This window comes from Oncorhynchus tshawytscha, linkage group LG13 (assembly GCF_018296145.1).
Source record: "Oncorhynchus tshawytscha isolate Ot180627B linkage group LG13, Otsh_v2.0, whole genome shotgun sequence".
NCBI lineage: Eukaryota > Metazoa > Chordata > Actinopteri > Salmoniformes > Salmonidae > Oncorhynchus > Oncorhynchus tshawytscha.
Genome location: NC_056441.1, coordinates 12,970,803 through 12,993,791, shown reverse-complemented (window position 1 = coordinate 12,993,791; position 22,989 = coordinate 12,970,803).

The following is a 22,989-nucleotide window of genomic DNA, read 5'->3' as shown; positions in this document are numbered from 1 at the left end:
TGTAATGACAAACTGTAGTAACATCAACGTTAATGTGTAATAACAAACAATGTGTAATAACATCAACATTAATGTGTCATAACAAACATGAATATGTAATAACAAACAATGTGTAATAACATCAACATTAATGTGTCATAACAAACATGAATATGTAATGACAAACTGTAATAACATCAACGTTAATGTGTAATAACAAACAATGTGTAATAACATCAACATTAATGTGTCATAACAAACATGAATATGTAATAACAATGTGTAATAACATCAACATTAATGTGTCATAACAAACATGAATATGTAATGACAAACTGTAATAACATCAACGTTAATGTGTAATAACAAACAATGTGTAATAACATCAACATTAATGTGTCATAACAAACATGAATATGTAATAACAATGTGTAATAACATCAACATTAATGTGTCATAACAAACATGAATATGTAATGACAAACTGTAATAACATCAACGTTAATGTGTAATAACAAACAATGTGTAATAAAATCAACATTAATGTGTAATAACAAACATGAATATGTAATGACAAACATGAATATGTAATAACAAACATGAATATGTAATGACAAACTGTAATAACATCAACATTAATATGTAATAACAAACATGAATATGTAATGACAAACTGTAATAACATCAACATTAATATGTAATAACAAACATGAATATGTAATAACAAACAATGTGTAATAACATCAACGTTAATGTGTAATAACAAACATGAATATGTAATGACAAACTGTAATAACATCAACGTTAATGTGTAATAACAAACTATGTGTAATAACATCAACATTAATGTGTAATAACAAACATGAATATGTAATAACAAACAATGTGTAATAACATCAACGTTAATGTGTAATAACAAACATGAATATGTAATAACAATGTGTAATAACATCAACATTAATATGTAATAACAAACATGAATAAGTAATAACAATGTGTAATAACATCAACATTAATGTGTCATAACAAACATGAATATGTAATGACAAACATGAATATGTAATAACAAACAATGTGTAATAACATCAACATTAATGTGTAATAACAAACATGAATATGTAATGACAAACTGTAATAACATCAACGTTAATGTGTCATAACAAACAATGTGTAATAACAAATGTTAACGCGTAATAACATAAATATTCATGTGTAATAACACACATTAACATGTATTAACAAACATGAATTTGTAATAACACACATTAACGTGTAATCACATAAATATTCATGTGTAATAACAAACATTAACGTGTATTAACATAAATATTATTTTGTAATAACAAACAATGTGTAATAACAAATATTCATGTGTAATAACACACATTAACGTGTCTTAACAAACATGAATTTGTAATAACACATATTAACGTGTAATCACATAAATATTCATGTGTAATAACAAATATTCATGTATAATAACACACATTAACATGTATTAACAAACATGAATTTGTAATAACACATTAACGTGTAATCACATAAATATTCATGTGTAATAACACACATTAACATGTATTAACAAACATGAATTTGTAATAACACACATTAACGTGTAATCACATAAATATTCATGTGTAATAACAAATATTCATGTATAATAACACACATTAACATGTATTAACAAACATGAATTTGTAATAACACATATTAACGTGTAATCACATAAATATTCATGTGTAATAACAAACATTAACGTGTATTAACATAAATATTATTGTGTAATAACAAACAATGTGTAATAACAAATATTCATGTGTAATAAACATTTATGTGTATCTGAAGAGGTGGTGTATGTCTTTGAATGTGGTTCTAGGTTGAGATATTGCGTGTGCTGGTACAGTATTATATATGTAATCAAAACCACAAGCAGTAAACAGTAATAATTCCGCTTTATAAAATAATTTAAGTTTCATGGCTTCTCGCACACATCTACTGGCTTCTTCCCTTCATTGGAGAGAGAAAATATATAATACATCTATAAGTACCCCAGTATATACATCTATAAGTACCCCAGTATATACATCTATAAGTACCCCAGTATATTATTGTTAGCGTTGGGACTGTGTAGAAATATTTACTCCGGTTGAGATGATGGCTTTGTTAGTGTCTTTCTCCTCCAGACCGCCATCCAGCTCTGTGTGTGTCTGCCTGGGGAACCTGCATGGAGGGCTACACACACCAGCCAGCAGGACCTCCTTAGCCCCAGCAGATGCTTTTGGCCTCATTGGGGTGTTCCCATTGGCTTATCTAGTTCTGTATGTGTTATGATAGAGTCTGACTCTGTGCTGGGTTGGGGTGTGTGGGAGGTTTAGGCCCCTCCCCTACCCTTGTCATAATCATGTGATTTATAGGGGTGTTGTTGATGCACAAAAGTTTTACGAGATACTGTTGTAATCCCATGAATAGATGCATAGTCCTTGTCTCCTGAGTTTTGTTTCTCAGTTCAGTCTCAACTTAAACTTTTCTATTGAGTAGTGAAATTGGGGATGCTAGGGTCAATAATTGACCTGTTTACAGAGAGCATCCTCTGTGGTTTAGACCACCAGTACCTAACTAATTCCCATAACACACTCTGATCTGTTCAAATTCTTGGGTGATTTCTTTCACTTTTGTGTTCTCCTTCTCCCTGGTCGTGTATGTTCTGTTGTTCTGCTGGCTGCTGGTTGCCGCAATCCTCAGCAGCAGCACCAATCCCTGTAGTATTCTTATTGAGTGAAGTTTCTCTTCCTCCACTTGCTGAATCTGTTTCAGGAGATTATCGAGTTTGCTATTTGGGTCACAGCTTGTTCTCTGTCTCCTGTGTCCATGTGCTAGCAACCATGTTCTATTTTACCCTGTGATATGACTGGCTGGATATAGAAAAGCTAGAAAGGAGAAGATTTAAATCAGGAGCAGGAAGGAAGCCAGCCAGACAGTGCAGTATTTACTACCATGTTTCTTCTCTCTTCAGAGCAGAACTATCTATCATATCAGACACCTTCAACCTTAAGAACCAGCGGGTTTCCTCTGACTGGAGGGAAATCATTACTTGGGTAAACAATAATTAATTGAGTGGTTACTGTTAACATAATAACGGGGAATCTACAAGGATTCGATGGCAGTATGGTTGCAAAGACACACACACATACACACACACACACACACACACACACACACACACACACACACACACACACACACACACACACACACACACACACACACACACACACACACACACACACACACACAGCAGAGTTTGTTTGCTGTGTAGAAATAGCAGTTAATACTCCAGAGACTATGGTTCTGTCTGGAGGATAGGATAGGAGAGACTATGGTTCTGTCTGGAGGATAGGATAGGAGGACTATGGTTCTGTCTGGAGGATAGGACTAGGAGAGACTATGGTTCTGTCTGGAGGAGGATAGGAGACTGGTTCTGTCTGGAGAGACTATGGTTCTGTCTGGAGGATAGGATAGGAGAGACTATGGTTCTGTCTGGAGGATAGGATAGGAGAGACTATGGTTCTGACTGGAGGATAGGATAGGAGAGAGACTATGGTTCTGTCTGGAGGATAGGATAGGAGAGACTATGGTTCTGTCTGGAGGATAGGATAGGAGAGACTATGGTTCTGTCTGGAGGATAGGATAGGAGAGACTATGGTTCTGTCTGGAGGATAGGACTAGGAGAGACTATGGTTCTGTCTGGAGGATAGGACTAGGAGAGACTATGGTTCTGTCTGGAGGATAGGATAGGAGAGACTATGGTTCTGTCTGGAGGATAGGATAGGAGAGACTATGGTTCTGTCTGGAGGATGGATAGGAGAGACTATGGTTCTGTCTGGAGGATAGGATAGGAGAGACTATGGTTCTGTCTGGAGGATAGGATAGGAGAGACTATGGTTCTGTCTGGAGGATAGGATAGGACTAGGAGAGACTATGGTTCTGTCTGGAGGATAGGATAGGACTAGGAGAGACTATGGTTCTGTCTGGAGGATAGGATAGGACTAGGAGAGACTATGGTTCTGTCTGGGGGATAGGATAGGAGAGACTATGGTTCTGTCTGGAGGATAGGATAGGAGAGACTATGGTTCTGTCTGGAGGATAGGATAGGAGAGACTATGGTTCTGTCTGAAGGATAGGATAGGAGAGACTATGGTTATGTCTGGAGGATGGGATAGGACTAGGAGAGACTATGGTTCTGTCTGGAGGATAGGATAGGAGAGACTATGGTTCTGTCTGGAGGATAGGATAGGAGAGACTATGGTTCTGTCTGGAGGATAGGATAGGAGAGACTAGGTTCTGTCTGGAGGAGGATAGGAGAGACTATGGTTCTGTCTGGAGGATAGGACTAGGAGAGACTGGTTCTGACTGGTTCTGTCTGACTGGAGGATAGGATAGGAGAGACTATGGTTCTGTCTGGAGGATAGGACTAGGAGAGACTATGGTTCTGTCTGGAGGATAGGATAGGAGAGACTATGGTTCTGTCTGGAGGATAGGAGAGACTAGGACTGGAGGAGGAGACTATGGTTCTGTCTGGAGGATAGGAGAGACTATGGTTCTGACTGGAGGATAGGATAGGAGAGACTATGGTTCTGACTGGAGGATAGGAGAGACTATGGTTCTGTCTGGAGGATAGGACTAGGAGAGACTGTGGTTCTATCTGGAGGATAGGACTAGGAGAGACTATGGTTCTGTCTGGAGGATAGGATAGGATAGGTTCTGACTGGAGGATAGGAGAGACTATGGTTCTGTCTGGAGGATAGGACTAGGAGAGACTGTGGTTCTATCTGGAGGATAGGACTAGGAGAGACTATGGTTCTGTCTGGAGGATCTAGGAGGACTGTGGTTCTATCTGGAGGATAGGAGAGACTATGGTTCTGTCTGGAGGATAGGAGAGACTAGGTTCTGACTGGAGGATAGGAGAGACTATGGTTCTGTCTGGAGGATAGGACTAGGAGAGACTATGGTTCTGTCTGGAGGATAGGACTGGGAGAGACTATGGTTCTGTCTGGAGGATAGGATAGGAGAGACTATGGTTCTGTCTGGAGGATAAGATAGGAGAGACTATGGTTCTGTCTGGAGGATAGGACTAGGAGAGATTATGGTTCTGTCTGGAGGATAGGACTAGGAGAGACTATGGTTCTGTCTGGAGGATAGGACTAGGAGAGACTATGGTTCTGTCTGGAGGATAGGACTAGGAGAGACTATGGTTCTGTCTGGAGGATAGGATCTATGGTTCTGTCTGGAGGATAGGACTAGGAGAGACTGTGGTTCTATCTGGATGGTATGGTTCTGTCTGGAGGATAGGATAGGAGAGACTATGGTTCTGTCTGGAGGATAGGATAGGAGAGACTATGGTTCTGTCTGGAGGATAGGACTATGAGAGACTATGGTTCTGTCCATAGGATAGGACTAGGAGAGACTATGGTTCTGTCTGGAGGATAGGACTAGGAGAGACTATGGTTCTGTCTGGAGGATAGGATAGGAGAGACTATGGTTCTGTCTGGATGATAGGACTAGGAGAGACTATGGTTCTGTCTGGAGGATAGGATAGGAGAGACTATGGTTATGTCTGGAGGATGGGATAGGACTAGGAGAGACTATGGTTCTGTCTGGAGGATAGGATAGGAGAGACTATGGTTATGTCTGGAGGATGGGATAGGACTAGGAGAGACTATGGTTCTGTCTGGGGATAGGATAGGAGAGACTATGGTTCTGTCTGGAGGATAGGATAGGAGAGACCATGGTTCTGTCTGGAGGATAGGACTAGGAGAGACTGTGGTTCTGTCTGGAGGATAGGACTAGGAGAGATTATGGTTCTGTCTGGAGGATAGGACAGGAGAGACTATGGTTCTGTCTGGAGGATAGGACTAGGAGAGACTATGGTTCTGTCTGGAGGATAGGACTAGGAGAGACTATGGTTCTGTCTGGAGGATAGGATAGGAGAGACTATGGTTCTGTCTGGAGGGTAGGACTAGGAGAGACAGTACGAAGTGTTAGTCTCTGCAGTGCTGCATGGTTTTCAGAGGCAACTCCATAGAGGAAATTATTTTATGATTTCAAGCTCCGTTTCCCCACTTGAGGCATGAAATGTAAGTTCATGTTACGGTTGGGGGTGATTTATTTTATTGCTCTTGAGCTTTTCATGTATTTTCGTCTCTCTGCATTCAGATGGAATCGTAGGGGTCTGTCAGATGGTGTGAGTGAGTGAGTGACACAGGAAATCATATAAAATTCTAATATCCAACAGCCATATGAAGGAAATATTGCATTTGTCATTCAATATCTAAAAGTGTAAAAGGCACTATTATGTCACCCTCATGTTGATTTACCATGATAATGGCTGCCATACTGGCACTTCTTCTATGTAGTGCTCAACCCCTACAACAATCACCTGTATCATAAACAGCTGAAAGGTTTGATGCCTTTTTACATGGTACAATTGTGTTCTGTTTTCATCCACTGGTAGCTTCCTCTACTTACTGATTAATCATGACAGTGATGACAAATGTGACGTTGACTGAATAATAAACAACAATATTTCTGGACAACAACACAAGTTCTTCACAGGGTAATGTGGGAACACACTGTCTCAATTTGTCCGATGTAATTACGGAAAATGACTGCATCTGTTTTCAAGAGGAGCTTGTAAGATCCATGGCACCCCAGGTGGTCACATAATTAAAAGCATATTTCTTCATACTTACAGACCCTCAGCGAACATCTGTTTCGAGAACTTGCAGGGATTTCAAAATAGGCCATGTCTTTAAGAGTGTGTGTGTGTGTGTGTGTGTGTGTGTGTGTGTGTGTGTGTGTGCGTGTGTGTGCTCTGCTGACTAAAGGTGGGTCTTTTGAAATGGACTTTTCTCTCATTATACACAGTGCCTTCAGAAAGTATTCATACCCCTGACCTATTCCACATTTTGTTGTGTTACAGCCTAAATTCAAGATGGATTAAATATATATTTTCTCTCACCCATCTACACACAATACCCCATAATGACACCACAATACCCCATAATGACATCACAATACCCCATAATGACACCACAATACCCCATAATGACACCACAATACCCCATAATGACACCACAATACCCCATAATGACACCACAATACCCCATAATGACACCACAATCCCCATAATGACACCACAATACCCCATAATGACACCACAATACCCCATAATGACACCACAATACCCCATAATGACATCACAATACCCCATAATGACAAAGGGAAAACATGTTTTGAGAAATGTTTGCAAATTTATTGAAAATGAAATACAGAAATATCAAATGTACATAATAATTCACACCCCTGAGTCAATATAGAAGCACCTTTGGCAGTGATTACAGCTGTGAGTCTTTCTGAGTAACTTTGTAAGAGCTTTCCACACCTGGATTGTGCAACATTTGCCCATTATTATTTAAAAATTATTTCAAATTGGTTGTTGATCATTGCTAGAAAACCATTTTCAGGTCTTACCACATATTTTCAAGTAGATTTACGTCAAAACTGTAACTCAGCCAGTCAGGAACATTCACTGTCTTCTTGGTAAGCAACTTCAGTGTAGATTTGGCCTTGTGTTTTATGTTATTGTCCTGCTGAAATGTGAATTTATCTCCCAGTGACTGGTAGAAAGCAAACAGAACCAGGTTTTTGCCTGTGCTTAGCTCCATTCAGTTTATTTTTTATCCTGAAGAACTCCCCAGTCCTTAAAAATGACAAGCATACCCATAACATGATGCAGCCACCATTATGCTTGAAAATAAGGAGAGTAGTAAGCAATAATGTGTTGTATTGGATTTGCCCCGAACATAACACTTTGTATTCATGACATAAAGTGTATTGCTTTGCCACATTCTTTGCAGTATTACTTTATATGCCTTGTTGGAAACAGAATGTATGTTTTAGAATATTTGTATTCTGTGTTTTGTATTCCTTTTTATTATATATTTGTATTAATTATTTTCACTCTGTCGATTAGGTTAGTATTGTGGAGTAACTACAATGTCATCGATACATCCTCAGTTTTCTCCTATCACAGCCATTAAACTCTGTAACTGTTTTAAAGTCACCATTGGCCTCATATTGTATTGACATGTTGAATGCACCGAGCTGTCTGTTTAAACTACTAGCACACAGCTCAGACACCCATCCATACCCCACAAGACATGCCACCAGAGGTCTCTTCTCAATCCCCAAGTCCAGAACATACTATGGTAGGTGCACAGTATTACATAGAGCTATGACTACATGAAACTCCATTCCACAAGTAACTGATGCAAGCAGTAAAATGTGATTTAAAAAACGAATACAAATACACCTTATGGAACAGCGGAGAATGTGAATAGACACACAAACAGACATGGATTTAGTGTTGTAGATATGTGGTAGTGGAGTAGTGGCCTGAGGGCACATACTTAATGTGTTTTAAAATCTGTTGTGAATCTATTGTAATGTTTTTTAAATTGTATAATTGCCTTCATTTTGCTGGACCCCAGGAAGAGTAGCTGCTGCCTTGGCAGGAACTAATGGGGATCCATAATAAACCCCAGGAAGAGTAGCTGCTGCCTTGGCAGGAACTAATGGGGATCCATAATAAACCACAGGAAGAGTAGCTGCTGCCTTGGCAGGAACTAATGGGGATCCATAATAAACCACAGGAAGAGTAGCTGCTGCCTTGGCAGGAACTAATGGGGATCCATAATAAACCACAGGAAGCGTAGCTGCTGCCTTGGCAGGAACTAATGGTGATCCATAATAAACCCCAGGAAGAGTAGCTGCTGCCTTGGCAGGAACTAACGGGGATCCATAATAAACCCCAGGAAGAGTAGCTGCTGCCTTGGCAGGAACTAATGAGAATCCATAATAAACGCCAGGAAGAGTAGCTGCTGCCTTGGCAGGAACTAATGGGAATCCATAATAATCCCCAGGAAGAGTAGCTGCTGCCTTGGCAGGAACTAATGGGAATCCATAATAATCCCCAGGAAGAGTAGCTGCTGCCTTGGCAGGAACTAATGGGGATCCTTTATAAATACAAATGCAAATGGTGAAATCCCTGAGCGGGTTCCCTCCTCTACGGCATCTGAGTTAGGAAGGACACCTGTATCTTTGTAGTGACTGGATGCATTGATACACCATCAAATCAATAGAATACAGTATATACTTATGAGTAAAGCAGTATGTAAACATTATTAAAGTGACCAGTGATTCAATGTCTACGTACATCTCTGTATCCCACACATCAGCTGTAATGGCTGTAATGGAGTAAATGCAAAGTTATCAGGGTTAGGGTTATGGATGGGGCTGGCGTTAAGGTTAGGGATGGGGCTGGGGTTAGGGTTAGGGATGGGGTTAGGGGTAGGGATGGGGTTAGGGTTAGGAATGGGGCTGGGGTTAGGGTTAGGGTTAGGGTTAGGGTTAGGGATGGGGATGGGGCTGGGGTTAGGGTTAGGGTTAGGGTTAGGGATGGGATTAGGGTTAGGGATGGGGCTGGGATTAGGGCTAGGGCTAGGGATGGGGTTAGGGTTAGGGTTAGGTTTAGGGTTAGGGCTAGGGTTAGGGATGGGGTTAGGGTTAGGGATGGGGCTGGAGTTAGGGTTAGGGATGGGGCTGGGGTTAGGGTTAGGGTTAGGGATGGGGCTGGGGTTAGGGTTATGGTTAGGGTTAGGGATGGGGCTGGGGTTAGGGTTAGGGTTAGGGATGGGGCTGGGGTTAGGGTTAGGGCTAGGGTTAGGGATGGGGCTGGGGTTAGGGTTAGGGTTAGGGTTAGGGTTAGGCCTAGGGTTAGGGATGGGGCTTGGGTTAGGGTTAGGCCTAGGGTTAGGGATGGGGCTGGGGTTAGGCCTAGGGTTAGGGATGGGGCTTGGGTTAGGGTTAGGCCTAGGGTTAGGGATGGGGCTGGGGTTAGGGATGGGGCTGGGGTTAGGGTTAGGGTTAGGGATGGGGCTTGGGTTAGGGTTAGGGTTAGGGATGGGGCTGGGTTAGGGTTAGGGATGGGGTTAGGGTTAGGGATGGGGTTAGGGTTAGGGATGGGGTTAGGGTTAGGGTTAGGAATGGGGCTGGGGTTAGGGTTAGGGTTAGGGTTAGGGATGGGGCTGGGGTTAGGGATAGGGATGGAGCTGGGGTTAGGGCTAGGGATGGGGCTGGGGTTAGGGTTAGGGATGGGGCTGGGGTTAGGTTTAGGGTTAGGGCTAGGGTTAGGGATAGGGCTGGAGTTAGGGTTAGGGATGGGGCTGGGGTTAGGGTTAGGGATGGGGCTGGGGTTAGGGTTATGGTTAGGGTTAGGGATGGGGCTGGGGTTAGGGTTAGGGATGGGGCTGGGGCTGGGGTTAGGGTTAGGGTTAGAATACATTGAATATTGTTTTTGTGCGTTGGCCTGTGAGTCACAACAGAAGGAATTTTTTATAAATAATTGTGAGCATGTGGTGGAAGTTGGACAAATGGTTTGTTCATCCCTCAGCTGGTCATATGTGGTGGGCTACAACACAAGTGAAGAGACATACAGAGAGAGTGGAAGGGAAAACTACAGAGAGAGAGAGAGAGAGAGAGAGAGAGAGAGAGAGAGAGAGAGAGAGAGGAGAGAGAGGGAGGAGAGAGAGAGAGAGAGAGAGAGAGAGAGGAGAGAGAGAGAGAGAGAGAGAGAGAGAGAGAGAGAGAGAGAGAGGGGAGAGAGAGAGAGAGAGAGAGAGAGAGAGAGAGAGAGCGAGAGAGAGAGAGAGAGAGAGAGAGAGGGAGGCAGGGAGAGAGAGAGAGAGAGAGAGAGAGAGAGAGCAAGAGAGAGAAAGATGAGAGAGAGAGAGAGAGAGAGAGAGAGAGAGAGAGAGAGAGAGGGGGGAGAGAGAGAGAGAGAGAGAGAGAGAGGAGCAAGAGAGAGAAAGATAAGAGAGAGAGGGAGAGAGAGAGAGAGAGAGAGAGAGACAGAGGGAGAGAGAGAGAGAGAGGGGGGAGAGAGAGAGAGAGAGAGAGAGAGAGAGAGAGAGAGAGAGAGAGAGAGAGAGAGAGAGAGAAGAAGCGCTCGAGGTCTTCTGATTCTCCAACACTAATCCTGTGCCAATTAGTTTGAGCCCAGGAGGGCCGGGTGTAATGGCGCAATACGGAATTATCACGTTCCTTTTTTACACTCTATTCCGCCATCAAATTAAATATGAGGAGACCCGTGAACAATGTCTTATTAAAATCAACAATTGATCTCCTCTTTGTTCGTGCCGCTTGTTCAATTAAACAAATGTGTACATCAAAAACGTGCTTGGCTTCGCAGCTTCGCAGCTTCACGAAAGTCACCGGGTTCAAGAAGAATTATATCCTCGCGCTGCGCTCCGTTTCTCTGAGCTCTTTATTCTCTTCTTTGTAGCTTTGAAGATTCCAGCTGAATCACGGGGAGCCCTTTGTGAAGGCCACGACAAATTACAATAATGAGTGCCGTGTCGTGTCACAATGCAATGTTTATAATAGATAAAGCCACAGTACTGTGTGTTGTGACTGATATGATTTCTTGCTCACTGCTTTGACAGAGAAGACTAGGCTTAGGGGGTTGGAGGTGTGGAATGGGGGAATAATGTTATTTTCAAGAGGTGGAGTGGGAAATAATGTTTTTTCAAGAGTCTTGGATATCCTAAATTGTTAATTGTCTTCCTTTGTAATGGGAAGAAAACAGGTCCTCCTCTACTCATATTGAGGACTAGCCTTGAGCCAATACTCTAAAGTCAAACAAAGAACAGGTGAAACCTATGGTATTTAATGTGTGTGTTAATTTCTTTCAGAATGATCTCAGGGATACTCTATGTAGAGAATTAACCGTCTGGCAAAATCTGGCACATTTACAGAAATGTGGATCCATGTCTATTGTCATGTGGATCAGAAATGTGGATCCATGTCTATTGTCATGTGGATCAGAAATGTGGATCCATGTCTATTGTCATGTGAATCAGAAATGTGGATTGTCGTGGTAATTTCCTGTATTACTAAATGAGGAGAGTTTACAAACCACACACAAGTCAGAGCTACATTTTGAAGTCCATCTTTAATTATATGAGCTTCACCATAGCCCTTTGACTCTCAGATCAATTCAGTGTCTATAAATGAATTCTCTGAGAGTGTTTACAAAATAATACTTAGTCTCTTTTATAGCCAAGATACACCCCTCTCAACTCACATGGCGACCACAGATCTTAGGAACTTCACAAAGGGCCTTTTACTTGAGAGAGAGGAGTATCCCATAGCCAGATAGCATTAGCTATAAATTATCATTCAGTTTGGTCTCTTAGACGAGGTTCTACATCTCGTTCTTGGTACTTCATAGTACCAAAACATTACCTCATCCAATGGCATATATCAATTGTCAATTCTAGATTCACCTATCTCAAATACACCTCCTCCTGGACAAGCTCACTGAGGGGAGTGAGCCTCTAGGTCATATACTAGGTCAAGAGAAGGGCAACATCAGTGGGGTAATACAATGGTTCCAGACACTGCCATACTCCTCCCCCCAATGGGAAAAGGAGGGAGTGACTAGAGTACAGACATGGTGGAGCCCTTCACATGGTTTAGGAATAGTTACAGACACATTCAAATATGAAGACAACGTTCAAACCTGACTTCTCCCTTTCTGATATTCCGCCTATTACCAGACATGTAAAAGACAAGCCTGACCTCTCCCTCTCTGGGCCCCAAGTGACTTTTCCCTAGAGAAGAAAGGAAAATGCAACTGCCAACAGTATAGTCCAAAAGAAGACATTCTAATGACACGTATAAAGTAAATAAAACATCTTATTTATCTATGTTACCTAACTAATTCTGATTCAGCTACGACAGGATCTATGTCTATTGTCATGTGAATCCATGTCTATTGTCATGTGGATCAGAAATGTGGATCCATGTCTATTGTCACGTGGATCCATGTCTATTGTCACGTGGATCAGAAATGTGAATCCATGTCTATTGTCATGTGGATCAGAAATGTGGATCCATGTCTATTGTCATGTGGATCAGAAATGTGGATCCATGTCTATTGTCATGTGGATCAGAAATGTGGATCCATGTCTATTAACCTAGGCAACACTTTATTTGGATAGTCCATCTGTAAACACTCTACAGACTGTAACTTTTTAACTAACTATCTACTAACACTAACCCTAACCTTAACCCTTACCATAACCCTATCCCTTACCATAACCCTAACCCTAACCCTAACCCTTACCCTAACCCTAACCATAACCCTAACCCGTATTCTAACCGTTAATGTAACCTTAGCAAGCAGTTGCTTATCAACATATTGATAGTATGACCATCTGTAGCGCATCTACAGATGGACGATCCTGAACCATCCAAATAAAGTGTGACCTAATAACCTGAAAGTACAACTCCAAAGCCTTGTTTATGCTATAAAGGCAACCCTGTTGATCCTTTGAGCCTGGAGCTGAAAATGCGAACGTGCTCTGTTTTGGAGGCACTAGGATAATGTTTTGGAGGCACTAGGATAATGTTTTGGAGGCACTAGGATAATGTTTTGGAGGCACTAGGATAATGTTTTGGAGGCACTAGGATAACGTTTTGGAGGCACTAGGATAATGTTTTGGAGGCACTAGGATAATGTTTTGGAGGCACTAGGATAATGTTTTGGAGGCATTAGGATAACGTTTTGTAGGTACTAGGATAACGTTTTGTAGGCACTAGGATAACGTTTTTTAGGCACTAGGATAACATTTTGGAGGTACAAGGATAATATTTTGGAGGTACTAGTTTATCGTTTTGGAGACACTAGGATAATGTTTTGGAGGTACTAGTATAATGTTTTGGAGGTACTAGTATAACGTTTTGGAGGCACTAGTATATCGTTTTGGAGCCACTAGGATAATGTTTTGGAGGTACTAGGATAACGTTTTGGAGGCACTAGTATATCGTTTTGGAGCCACTAGGATAATGTTTTGGAGGTACTAGGATAGCGTTTTGGAGGCACTAGGATAATGTTTTGGAGGTACTAGGATAGCGTTTTGGAGGCACTAGGATAACGGGGAGATTTGTTGATGTGAAGAGTATGAAATGGCCCCTCTGAGACATGAAGTGAGAGAACACACACTCACAGAGAGAGAGAGAGAGAGAGAGAGAGAGAGAGAGTGTGTGTGTGTGTGTGTGTGTGTGTGTGTGTGTGTGTGTGTGTGTGTGTGTGTGTGTGTGTGTGTGTGTGTGTGTGTGTGTGTGTGTGTTCACACTGCTATTAGGACCTGTCAGCTCCCTGAAGAACGCTGCCACAAGTTTCAACACTTCTGTCAACACTTCTGTCATCAACAGGGAAGGAGGGCTGGATTGTGTTTCCAGTATACAACTCAGAGTGGTTAGAACAACGCCACAGAGTCCAGTCTGTGGTGTTGATGTATGTTTGTCTTGTCTTGTAGTTCCTTCAGTCTGTCAAAGACAAACAACAGATTATAAATCCCTCACACATATTCAAACTGCTGTCACACCCAATGTATTGTTGGGTGTGACAACAAAACAAAAAAAAAAATAATTTCATACATTCATTCATTCATACAAGTCACAGTATTCTGACAACTCCATTCCACCTATGCAAGCCAGAAAAGTCAGAATACTGGCTATCACTAGTTGTATAATATAACAAGATAGTAATATAATATAACTAGATAGTAATATAATATAACTAGATAGTAATATGATATCACTAGATAGTAATATAATATAACTAGATAGTAATATAATATCACTAGATAGTAATATATTATCACTAGATATGTCACACCCTGACCTTAGAGAGCCTTTTTATGTCTCTTTTTGGTTTGGTCAGGGTGTGATTTGGGTGGGAATTCTATGTCCTTTAGATCTATTTCTATGTGTTGGCCAGGTATGGTTCTCAATCAGGGACAGCTGTCTATGACGGCCTAGGAACAGTGAGTTAACTGCCTGTTCAGGGGCAGAACAACAAATTTGTACCTTGTCAGCTCGGGGATTTGAACTTGCAACCTTTTGGTTACTAGTCCAACGCTCTAACCACTAGGCTACCCTACCCTTTTATTGTTTCTTGTTTTGTTGGCGTCATTCAAAAAGAAAGGATAATGTACGCTCACCACCCTGCGCTTTGGTCTTCCTTCAACAACGGTCGTGACAAGATAGTAATATAATATCACTAGATAGTAATAGACCGTAGTATTATCGATCGTAATATTATTATAGAGTATATTCCATTTGCAGAGGCTTTCATCCAAAGCGACTTACAGTCATGCGTGCATAAATTTCACATATCGGTGGGCCGGGAATTGAACCCACAATCCTTTTATCTGCCCTTCCCTAAGCAATTTGTGACTAGAGGGTTTGGTAACATGTACTATACTGAACCCTGTGAACCCTGATCCCATTGCTCTCTCCCTCACTCTCTTCACCTCTCCGTCTCTCTCACTCGTTCCCTCTCAAATAAAATAAAATAAAATAGTTTTAGTCACATCCGTCGAATATGACAGTGAAATGCTTACTTACGAGCCACTAACCAACAATGCAGTTAAAAAAACATGGATAAGAATAAGAAATAAAAGTAACATGTAATTAAAGAGCAGCAGTAAAATAACAATAGCGAGACTACATAGAGGGGGGCACCAGTAGAGAGTTAATTTAAAAAAAAATCTTTTATTTTACCAGGCAAGTCAGTTAAGAACAAATTCTTATTTTTAATGACTGACTAGAAACAGTGGGTCAACTGCCTGTTCAGGGGCAGAACGACAGATTTGTACCTTGTCAGCTCGGGATTTGAACTTGCAGCCTTTCGGTTACTAGTCCTCCTCTCGTGCATGTTTCAGTGTTATTTGCCTCGAAGCGAGCATTGAAGTAGTTTAGCTTGCCTGGTAGGCTTGTGTCACTGGGCAGCTCTCGGCTGGGCTTACCTTTGTAGTCTGTAATGGTTTACAAGCCCTGCCACATCCTACGAGTGTCAGAGCCGGTGTAGTACGATTCCATCTTAGTCCTGTATTGACACTTTTCCTGTTTGATGGTTCGTCGGAAGGAACAGCAGAATTTTCATAAGCTTCCGGGTTAGAGTCCTGCTCCTTGAGAGCGTCAGTTCTAGCCTTTAGCTCAGTGCGGATGTTGCCTGTAATCCATGGCTTCTGGTTTGGGTATGCATGTACAGTCACTGTGGGGACGAGGTCATCGATGCACTTATCGATGAAGCCAATGACTGATGTGGTGTACTCCTCAATTCCATCGGAGGAATCCCGGAACATATTCCAGTCTGTGCTAGCAAAACATTAACATCTGCTTCATCTGACCACTTTTTTTTATTGATCTAGTCACTGGTGCTTCCTGCTTTAATATTAGCTTGTAAGCAGGAATCAGGAGGATAGATTTATGGTCAGATTTGCCAAATGGAGGGCGAGAGAGAGCTTTGTATGCATCTCTGTGTGTGGAGTAAAGGTGGTCCAGAGTTTTTTTTCCCTCTGGTTGCACATTTAACATGCTGATAGAAATTTGGTAGAACGGATTTAAGTTTCCCTTCATTAAAGTCCCTGGCTACTAGGAGCGCCACCTCTGGGTGAGCGTTTTCTTGTTTGCTTACGGCAGAATACAGCTCATTCAATGCTGTCTTAGTGCCCGCCTCTGACTGTGGTAGTATGTAAACAGCTACGAAAAATACAGATGAAAACTCTCTAGGTAGATAGTGTGGTAATACAGTTTATCATGAGATACTCTACCTCTGGCGAGCAATAGCTCGAGACTTCCTTAGCTATCGTGCACCAGCTGTTATTTACAAAAAATACAGTCCGCCTCCCCTTGTCTTACCAGACGCCGATGTTCTATCCTGCCGGTACAGTGTATAACCAGACAGTTGTATGTTGATAGTGTCATCGTTAAGCCTCTTTCCCTCTCTTTCTACCTCCCTCTCTCGTTCCCTCTCTTTCCCTCCCTCTCTCCCTCTCGCCCCCTTTTCCCCTTACCTCCTCCTGGTACTCCTGTCGTGACCATGACCATGTGACCATGACCATGTCAGCAGTGTTCCCCCCAGCGAGGGTCCCCCCAGGAGGCTTGGGAGAATTTCACGAAAAAAAACAAGAGGCCAAGAGGGAGTGAGGTATCGGCCCCCTCTGTACATTCCACTGCTTGCCTTCTTCCTTCTCCTCACGCGCCCTGCTGTCAGGCCAGATAACTCCCAGGCAGGGCCTAGAGGGCTGGGGGAGACAGAGGGGGCTGCAGGGGGCCAGCTGGAGGCTTCTGGGTCCCTGGCCCCATCAGTCCTGTACTCTGTTCTGTACACCTCCATGCTTCTGCTGTGTTGCTGTTCCCCTCAGGCCACACTCGCGCTGGGGATGGAGACGCAGATGCCTGGGGTGCCTGGGTCTCCCTGGGTCTCAATCTCCCTACGGCTCTCTCTCCATGGGACAGAGGGTCTACTGCTGGGACCTCCCAGCCACAGCAGAGACCGTGCTGCAGGCTGCTGCTGGCTCGTACTGGGGAATGACAGTCACCTCAACAGACCCTACAGATTAAATTAGGCAACACCATGAAGTTGAATAGAGGATACGCTTACATGAGATGAACTCTCAAGTGCATCTCTATAGGAAAAACTGAATAATGAGAGTTGGAGTATATTCTAGATGTTTATCCCCATCCCAGAATGAACCGTAATCCCTAAAATACAAACTTAAACTACAGACTGTGCCTTAGCCAGCAGAAATTGTTGATGCCCACTCTCGTCTCTATGTGATTATTGTCATGCCCTGGAGTTTCTCCAATTACTCCAGATCACTTGAATTCATTATTTCTGTGAATTTGAGCAATAATAATCAACATATGGTGTCAGAGCTGAGCATAGTGCTGAGAGGAGAGGAGCACAGTGCTGAGAGAAGAGGAGCACAGTGCTGAGAGGAGAGGAGAGGAGGACAGTGCTGAGAGGAGAGGAGGACAGTGCTGAGAGGAGAGGAGCACAGTGCTGAGAGAAGAGGAGCACAGTGCTGAGAGGAGAGGAGGACAGTGCTGAGAGGAGAGGAGGACAGTGCTGAGAGGAGAGGAGCACAGTGCTGAGAGGAGAGGGGCACAGTGCTGAGAGGAGAGGAGCACAGTGCTGAGAGGAGAGGAGGACAGTGCTGAGAGGAGAGGAGCACAGTGCTGAGAGGAGAGGAGGACAGTGCTGAGAGGAGAGGAGGACAGTGCTGAGAGGAGAGGAGCACAGTGCTGAGAGGAGAGGAGCACCGTGCTGAGAGGAGAAGAGAGGAGGACAGTGCTGAGAGGAGAAGAGAGGAGGACAATGCTGAGAGGAGAGGAGCATAGAGGTTGCTACCGACATAAAATACTGCAAGCCTGTGATCAGAAGTCATTCGAGCATTTTTGATTCTATGTCATAGTTTGAGTCCTAAATCGTACCTTATTCATTACTTAGGGCTCTGGTCAAAGTAGTGCACTATACAGGGAATAGGGTGAAGGTCCTGGTCAAAAGTAGTGCACTACATATGGAATAGGGTGCCATTTGGGACACACTTTATTTTCATTCTGAATGGGGAAGATGCCGTATTCAGACACCCAGGGTACATGATGAAGATAGAAATGAGAATTATATCTTATTTTAAATATTCAATAAGCCCCATTGTTGACAATCATCCAATAAATCAAACGCTGGGGCGGCAGCGTAGCCTAGTGGTTAGAGCGTTGGACTAGTAACCGAAAGGTTGCAAGGTCAAATCCCCGAGCTGACAAGGTACAAATCTGTCATTCTGCCCCTGAACAGACAGTTTATTTTCACTGTTCCTAGGCCGTCATTGAAAATAAGAATTTGTTCTTAACTCACTTGCCTAGTAAAATAAAGGTAAAATGTATTTTTTTCTTCTAAATATTGCAGCAATAAAGAATAAGAATATGATCATTACAGTATGAGAGAATATTCTGGTTCTTCACATTTATTTGGCCTATCTCAATGTTAACGTTTTAATTTTGTCCTTCAACAATGGAGCCACTGCCATCAATATGCACATGGTGGATGTTAATGGAGATCAGTGGAATGGTAGCGGTGGAGCACCACATAATGGGGCAGAATGAACAAAGACCTCCCCAGCACTCTAGGCCTGTATTTGGGGAAGGGCGGTGGGGAGGCTGGGGGCTGGAGGGGTGTTCATCACTGTCGAGAGGAACAAAGAGAACCTGTGGAGTGTTAAGAGGAGGGCTCCTTCACTGGGCTTCAGGAATATATTATAAACTAGATGTGCACACACACACACACACACACACACACACACACACACACACACACACACACACACACACACACACACACACACACACACACACACACACACACACACACACACACACCACACCCGCATGCAAACAGATACACCACACACACACAAACACATACACGCAACACAAACACACGCTAACACACACACACACACACACACAGGCACACACACACACACATGAATGCACGTGTGCGCACACACACAAACACACACACACACACACATACAGACACACACACAAACACACACTCACACAAATGTACGCACGTACACATACAAACAAACACACGCAACACAAACACACGCAACACAAACACACGCTAACACACACACACACACATGAATGCACGTGCGCACACACACACAAACACACACACATACAGACACACACGCACAAACACACACACACACATACAGACACCACCATCAAAGACAAAATGTTAGACCTTCATCTGAGATACGAGAAAGGAGAGATTGTGCGTCTTTAGTTTTTAAGGTGTGAGTCTGTGTAGATCGCCTGTTTTTAAAGGGTGAGTCTGTGTAGATCACCTGTTTTTAAGGGGTGAGTCTGTAGATTGCCTGTTTTTAAGGGGTGAGTCTGTGTAGATCGCCTGTTTTTAAGGGGTGAGTCTGTGTAGATCGCCTGTTTTTAAGGGGTGAGTCTGTGCAGATCGCCTGTTTTTAAGGGGTGAGTCTGTAGATTGCCTGTTTTTAAGGGGTGAGTCTGTAGATTGCCTGTTTTTAAGGGGTGAGTCTGTAGATTGCCTGTTTTTAAGGGGTGAGTCTGTAGATTGCCTGTTTTTAAGGGGGTGAGTCTTTGTAGATCGCCTGTTTTTAGGGGTGAGTCTGTGTAGATTGCGTGTTTTTAAGGGGTGAGTCTGTGTAGATTGCGTGTTTTAAGGGGTGAGTCTGTGTAGATTGCATGTTTTTAAGGGGTGAATCTGTGTAGATCGTGTGTTTTTAAGGGGTGAGTCTGTGTAGATCATGTGTTTCGTCACGCTAGTATAAAGGATTTGGAGACAGGCGTGGGAATACACAATAGGGTTTTTAGGTTTTTATGGCTGCAGGGTAGCTTGGATGAGTAGCTTGGATGAAAAGGTGCCCATTGTAAACGGCCAGCTCCTCAGTCTCAGTTGCTAATATATGTATTTCATTATTAGTATTGGATAGAAAATACTCTAAAGTTTCCAAAACTGTCAAAATATTGTCTGTGAGTATAACATAACTGATATTGCAGGCGAAACACTGAGGAAAATCAAAACAGGAAGTGGCCTCTATTTTGAAAACTCCATGTTCCATAGCCTCCCTTTGCTCAATTTAAAGGGATATGATTCCTTTTCCTATCGCTTCCTCAAGGTGTCAACAGGCAACAGACATAGTTTCAGGCTTTTATTTAGAAAAATGAGCCAGAAAGATAACATCGCGTCAAATGGTCACATGAGTTTTGCTCACGCAACAGAGTTTGGATAGGTATTGCTTTTCCCTCTCCTACTGTGAAAGACATTTGCGGTTGATATATTATCGATGATATATTTTAAAAACAACCTGAGGATTGATTATAAAAACGTTTGACATGTTTCTGTGGACATTATGGAAACTATTTGGAATTTTCGTCTGCGTTGTCGTGACTGCTCTTTCCTGTGGATTTCTGAACATAACGTGGCAAACAAACGGAGGAATTTTGGATATAAAAATCATCTTTATGGAACAAAAGGAACATTTGTTGTGTAACTGGGAGTCTCGTGAGTGAAACATCCGAAGATCATCAAAGGTAAACGATTAATTTGATTGCTTTTCTGATTTTCGTGACCAAGCTACCTGATGCTAAGTGTACTTAATGTTTTGTCGTGCGATCGATAAATTTACCCAAACGCTTGGATTGCTTTCGCTGTAAAGCATCATTTCAAAATCTGACACGACAGGTGGATTAACAAAAGGCTAAGCTGTGTTGTCTTATATTTCACTTGTGATTTCATGAATATAAATGTTTATAGTAATTTATTGAATGTAGCGCTATGCTATTCAGCGGTTGTTGATGACATTTATCCCGTTAGTGGGATAGCAGCCATAACAAGTTAATTCACCCAAAACAAGCACGTGTGCAAAAAGCACTGGGCTGTACCCAAACAAAAGAGTGAGGCTAAACCTCGTTGAACGACACGGGATGATACCCGTAATACACAACATATAAAGCACGCAGCATAACAGCTGCACCAACTCATAGGTACTTACACCACCAACAGACATGGGACCAATAATTGACAGGACACTGGTAAACCAAGGGCACACTTATACAATTACTAATCACTGGGAATAGGGGCAGGTGTGCGTAATGAAAGTTCTGGAGGGATCCGTGTGGCATGCCATAATTTGGGTTTAATAAAAACAATGACGCATTCCTGCGTCTGTCTCACAACCCTTTAGGCCAACGTGACAGAATACTCGACCATTGAGGGAGACATGGGGAATGGCCTGTCTGACGATGCTGTGACTTCGGCAGCTGCAACTGGGTCATCCGACGTCCCCTACAACGGGTCCGTCCGGCGTCGCCACAACGGTCCGTCCCCACGCCCCCACAACGGGTCCGTCCGACGACGCTGGCAACGGGTCCGTCCGACGCCGCCACAACGGGTCCGTCCGACGTCGCCACAACGGGTCCGTCCGACGCCCCTACAACGGGTCCCGTTCGACGTCGCCACAACGGGTCCGTCCGACGTCCCCACAACGTGTCTGTCTGATGTTACCACAACGGGTCCGTCCGACGCCCCCACAACGGGTCCCTCCGACGACACTGCGACTACGGCAGCTGCAACGGGTCCTGATTGACCCGAACTGTTGTCCTCAGATCATCCTCGAGGCCGGTGTCATTGTGCTGCTAGTGCAGTGTGGATCCCTCCGGGAACTTTCATTACGCACACCTGTCCCCTATTCCCACTGATTAGTACTTGTATAAATGTGCCCTTTGATTTCCATGGTCTTGTCGATTATTGCTACAATGTCCGTTGGTGCGTGTGAGTATCTATGCTGTGTGTTTCGGCTGCGTGCCATTGTGGATTGCACAGATGATTACTGGTCTCATCCTGTGTGTTTATCATTGTGCGCGTGTGTTATTTATTCAGGTACTCCTCGCTCTTTTGTCAGGGTTTCAACCCTGTGTTTTTGTTACGTGTTTGTTTGGTCTTTTGTCCCGTGCCATGACACAGCACGCCGTAATTTGGGTGTAATAAAAACCCATATTACGCATTCCTGCGCCTGTCTCCCGAATCATTTATGTCTTTCGTTTTAAGAGGTGAGTCAATTTTTCCCTGTTGGAGGATTCCCCTGTTGGAGGATTCCCTGTTGGAGGATTCCCCGTTGGAGGATTTGTTTTGGAGGATTCCCTGTTGAAGGATTCCCTGTTGGGGTTTTTGATTCCCTGTTGGAGGATTCCCTGTTGGAGGATTCCTGTTGGAGGATTCCCCGTTGAGGATTTGTTTTGAGGATTCCCTGTTGGAGGATTCCCTGTTGGGGATTCTGTTGGAGGATTCCCTGTTGGGGGATTCCCTGTTGGAGGATTCCCTGTCGGAGGATTTGTTTTGGAGGATTCCCTTGTTGGAGGATTCCTGTCGGAGGATTTGTTTTAGAGACTCTGCCGGAGGATTTGTTTTTGAGGATTCCTTGTTGGAGGATTTGTTTTTGAGGATTCCCTGCTGAGGATTCCCTGTTGGAGGATTAGTAATGAACGAAGTAA